We start from the raw sequence: 6,000 nt of genomic DNA, 5'->3' as shown, positions 1-6,000 counted from the left end.
ATCTCACCCGGAACCATTCCGATGTGCAAATATAGTTGTCCAATATATCGATCCTTATGCCTCTACCATTTCGAGACTCCTCGTCATGTCCGTGATCATATCCGGGACTCCGAACTACCTTCGGTACATCAAAACACATAAACTCATACTACCGATCGTCACCAAACGTTAAGCGTGCGGACCCTACGGGTTCGAGAACTATGTAGACATGACCGAGACTCATCTCCGGTCAATAACCAATAGCGGAACCTGGATGCTCATATTGGTTCCTACATATTCTACGAAGATCTTTATCGGTCAAACCGCATCGTCGGTATGTTACTTGCCCGAGATTCGATCGTCGGTATCTCAATACCTAGTTCAATCTCGTTACCGACAAGTCTCTTTACTCGTTCCGTAATGCATCATCCTGCAACTAACTCATTTGTTACACTGCTTGCAAGGCTTATAGTGATGTGCATTACCGAGAGGGCCCAGAGATACCTCTCCGACAATGGGAGTGACAAATCCTAATCTTGATCTATGCTAACTAAACAAGTACCATCCGAGACACCTGTAGAGCACCTTTATAATCACCCAGTTACGTTGTAACGTTTGGTAGCACACAAAGTGTTCCTCCGGTATTCGGGAGTTGCATAATCTCATAGTCATAGGAACATGTATAAGTCATGAAGAAAGCAATAGCAATATACTAAACGATCAAATGCTAAGCTAACGGAATGGGTCAAGTCAATCACATCATTCTCTAATGATGTGATCCCGTTAATCAAATCACAACTCATGTCTATGGTTAGGAAACATAACCATCTTTGATTCAACGGGCTAGTCAAGTAGAGGCATACTAGTGACACTCTGTTTTTCTATGTATTCACACATGTACTAAGTTTTCGGTTAATACAAGTCTAGCATGAATAATAAACATTTATCATGATATAACAAAATATAAATAACAACTTTATTATTGCCTCTAGGGCATATTTCCTTCAGAAACAGCCCCTCCAAGCCCTAGGGCGCAGCTAAGGGGGAGATGACTTGGACTCCAAGTCCAATCCTATTCCTACTAGGACTCCTTCCTTTTTTGCCTTCCCTAGCCACATGGGCTTTTGAGGACTTGGTGCACCTAGCCCAATAAGGCCAGGGCACCTCCCCGCATCCCATGGTAGACCTCGGGTCATGGTGGACCCACTTGTGGACTTTCGGACCCTTCCGTAATCCTCCGGAACCTTCTAGAAGCTTCCTGGTACAATACCGAAAAATGCACTTTTTCTGGAACCCAAAATATGACTTCCCATATATAAATCTTTACCTCTCAACCATTCCGAGACTCCTCGTGACGTCCGAGATCTCATCTGGGACTCCGAACAACATTTTGTTACCACTCATCAAATATCCCAATACTACTCTAGCGTCAATGAACGTTAAGCGTGCAACCCTGCGGGTTCGGGAATTATGTAGTCATGACCGAGACACCTCTCCGGTCAATAACCAATAGTGGGACCTGGATGCCCATACTGATTCCTACATATTCCACGAAGATCTTTTATCGGTTGAACCTTTATGACAACATACATAATTCCCTTTGTCTGTCGGTATGTTACTTGCCCGAGATTCGATCGTCGGTATCTCTATACCTATTTCAATCTCGTTACCGGCAAGTATCTTTACTCGTTTCGTAATACATCACCTTGTGACTAACTCCTTAGTCATTTGCTTGCAAGCTTATGATGTGTATTACCGAGAGGGCCTAGAGATACCTCTCCGATACTCAGAGTGACAAATCCTAATCTCGATCTATGCCAACTCAACAAACACCTTCGAAAATACCTGTAGAGCATCTTTATGATCACCCAGTTATGTTGTGACGTTTGATAGCACACAAGGTATTCCTCCGGTATTCGGGAGTTGCGTAATCTCATAGTTGAAGGAATATGTATTTGACATGAAGAAAGCAATAGCAATGAACTGAACGATCATTATGCTAAGCTAATGGATGGGTCTTGTCCATCACATCATTCTCCTAATGATGTGATCCTGTTATCAAATGACAACACATGTCTATGGTTAGGAAACCTTAACCATCTTTGAGCAATGAGCTAGTCTAGTAGAGGCTTACTAGGGACACGGTATTTGTTTATGTATTCACACATGTATTTAGGTTTCCGATCTATACAATTATAGCATGAATAATAAACCTTTATCATGAATGAGGAAATATAAAATAACAACTTTGTTATTGCCTCTAGGGCATATTTCCTTCAGTTACACCGCTGCATAGAGGGGGGGGAGTTGGTGTTGACAGTAGCAAGATTGTTGATGTAGATCACCGTCATGATCCTTGCCCCGCTGGCACTCTGGCGCCACCGGGAGAGAGAGGGAGAGAGCCCCCCTCCTTTTTCTTCTGCCTTGGCTTCCCCACTAGATGGGAGGAGAGTTGCCCCTCTGGTCCATGGCCTTCATGGCGGCGGAGGGGCGGGAGCCTCTCCGAGATTGGATTTCCATCTCTGTTCTCTTCTGTTTCACGTTCCTGTTTTCTGGCCGAAAACCGTTTCTTATATTCCTGGAGATCCGTAACTCCGATTGCGTTGAGATTTTAACACATTTTTTTCTGGATATAAGCTTCCTTCCGCCCGAAGTAGAGCCCCAACCAACGTACGAGGTGAGCACAACCCACCACCGGGCACCTGGCCCCTGGGGCGCGCCCTGGTGTATCTTGGGGGCTTTGGGCTCCCGTTTGCGTTGATTCCAAGTCCCAAAAATCACATATATTTCAAAATAATTCTCCATAAAATTTTATTGCATTTGGACTTCGTTTGACATGGATATTCTACGAAACAAAAAACATGCAAAAAAAAGGAACTGGCACTAGGCACTGGATCAATAGGTTAGTCCAATAAATCATATAAAATGTTGCCAAAAGTATGTGAAATTTTTATAATATTGGCATGAAACAATCAAAAGTTATAGATACGATGAAGACGTATCACTTGCTTTTATTGCCTTCATGTCAACACCCAAAATAGAAAAATAAACAGGAAAATTAAAGACATGTGGATCCTCATCCACTTGCTAATCTTTTCAAAAGATCTAATTATGTTGAGCTAATTTCTAGTGAGTTGAGTGCACTTGATTATCTCTATGAAGTTTTGCTTGAAAATCATGAATCTAAAAATTGTGATGAAGTGTTGAAGAAGGAATTTATAAAGTGATTCATGATAGTTCCTTGAATGAAAAGCATGAATGCAATGATGTTATTATAAATTCTATTAATGTCAATTGTGCTAATAATATGAAAACTACAAGCTTGGGGATGACAATTTTTTCATGTCTAGTACTCATTGTAATGATCATGATTGGGGTGATGCTTCTTATGATCTTGAAAATTTATTTAAGCCTCATGATGATTATGCTATTGATAATAATGTTTGCAATAGTATTGAAAGTGGGTTTGGAAGAGTTCCAACTTTAGGTAGTAATGATCCCACTATTTTGGAGAATTATCAATCTCGTGAATTTTTTGATAAAAGTGGGTTTGGAGAGGTTATGACTTTACATTATGCTAATCCCATTATCTTGGAAGGTTTTAAGACTTTTATGCATGTGGATCATGAAGAGAAAATTTTATATGATAGCTATATTGTTGAACTTTATTATGATCCGACATGTAACTATTATGAGAGAGGAAAATATGGTCGTAGGAATTTTCTTGTTACTAAATTACCTCTCTTCATGTTGAGATTGCTATTGTTTCTATCTTCTTCCATGCATATGTTAGATATTTCTTCTTTTGATAATTTGTTTGCTTATAAAATGCCTATGCATAGGAAGTTTTTTAGAATTAAACTTGTTTTTCACATGCTACATGATGCTCTCTTCGTGTTTCAATTACTATCTTTCATGTGAGCATCATTGAAATCTCAAGCATATCTTAATGGCTATAAAGATAACGCTTGTTGGGATGCAACCCAATAGTTATCCTTTAAATTTTTGTTTCTTTTCTGTTTATTAATAAACACACAATTATGCTAATGTTATCATTTTGCTTTTTATGTTTTAATTAGTGTTTGTGCCAAGTAAATCTTTTAGGATGGTTTGGGTGATAGTTGACTTGATTCTGTTAAAAGAACATAAACTTATGCGCCCAGTTCTGGAATTTTATAAATTAACAGAAACGTGATTTTGCTCTTAATTTTTTATAAATAATTGATATACAAATTGCCCACGTCATCCTAATTTTTCAGAATTTTTAGAGTTACATAAGTATGGTCAATGTTCAAATTGCTACAGACTGTTCTGTTTTTGACAGATTCAGTTTTCGTTGCGTTGTATGCTCATTTTGATGAATCTACGGATTGTATCGGGGGGTATAAGCCATGGTAAAGTTAGAATATAGTAGGTATAATGCAATAAAAAATATGAATGGGTTTGAAACAGTACTTAAAGTGGTGATTTGCTTTATTATACTAACGGATCTCACGAAGGTTTTGTTAAGTTTTGTGCGGTTGAAGTTTTCAAATTTTGGGTGAGATCACGATGGATGAAGGAATAAGGAGTGGCAAGAGGCTAAGCTTGGGGATGCCCGAGGCACCACAAGTTAATATTCAAAGACTCCCAAGCAACTAAGCTTGGGGATGCCCCGGAAGACATCCCCTCTTTCTTCCAACGACCATCGGTAATTTTACTTGGAGCTATATTTTTATTCGTCACATGCCATGAGTTTTGTTTGGAGCGTATTGTATTATATGAGTCTTTAATTGTTTTTATTTTTAGTTTGTCACAATCATCCTTGTTGGACACACCTATTTGAGAAAGCCATATGTTATCATGATTTGTTAGAATTGCTCTATATGTTTCACTTAATTTTTTTGAGCTAGGCAATTGCTCTAGTGCTTCACTTAAATCCTTTTTTAGCATGGTGATGATTTTATTTTGAATAAATGCACTCTCATGCTTCACTTATATTATTTTGAGAGTTAGTAAATTTTAAAGAAATTCACTCTCATGTTTCACTTATATTATTTTGAGAGTTGATATGATAAGTTTTGAAGAAATATTTATGCTCTCGTGCTTCACTTAAATCTTTTTGAGAGTTGATAATAGTAATGGTAATTTGCACGAGATATGAATTTGATACCAAAGTGATGAATTGTAATTCAGGGTAGAAGAGGTCCAGTCATGCTCACATCCAACATTAACTAGACTCAATGCATGTTAAACTAAGAATGGCAATAGCACTCTCCAAATTGGTGCTTTGAATGAGAAGGTGATGACTCAACAATGAAAGTAAATAGAAATACCCTTCACAGAGGGAAGCAGAGATTTGCAGAGGTGCAAGAGCTCAAAGCTTTAAAATAGAGATGAATACATTTTGAGTGGTGTGCTTTTCCTATCAACATCACAACAAAGGATTTCAATATCTTCCATGCTAAACACATTATTGGTAGTTCCCATACGAAATGAAAAGTTTACTCCCCCTCAACCATACAAGCAGAAGCCATGGCTAGCCGAATTCACGGGTGCCCTCCAAACAATCAACTTTCTCTGGGGGTTGTTTTAGTATATTTTTTCTTTATTTTTGATTACAGGACTGGGAATCTCAATTACCAGCCTCTCTCATACAATGAGAAGTGAATAAACATCCATCATGAGAATAACCCGCTTAGCATGAAAGATATTGACTGCCCCGTCGCTTCATGAGCGGTATGGGCACTCAAAATAGATGTATATTTAAATGATTAGAGATGACACATGCAAATTTACTTGGAACGACAGGGTAATGCTGTATATAGGTAGGTATGGTGGACTCATTGACATAATTTTGGAGTTCAGGATTTTTGATGCACAAGTAGTATTTCCGCTTAGTACAGACGAAGACTAGCAAATAGATTGAGAAGCGACCAACTAGAGAGCAACAATGGTCATAATAATGCATTGCGAATATTTAACATTGACCATGAACATGAGTAGGATATAAACACCCTGAGCGGATATCCCGGCTTTTAT

The sequence above is a fragment of the Aegilops tauschii genome, chromosome 3, assembly GCF_002575655.3.
Source record: "Aegilops tauschii subsp. strangulata cultivar AL8/78 chromosome 3, Aet v6.0, whole genome shotgun sequence".
Classification (NCBI taxonomy): domain Eukaryota; kingdom Viridiplantae; phylum Streptophyta; class Magnoliopsida; order Poales; family Poaceae; genus Aegilops; species Aegilops tauschii.
The sequence above is the reverse complement of the archived record's forward strand: the minus strand, read 5'-3'. Positions refer to the sequence as shown.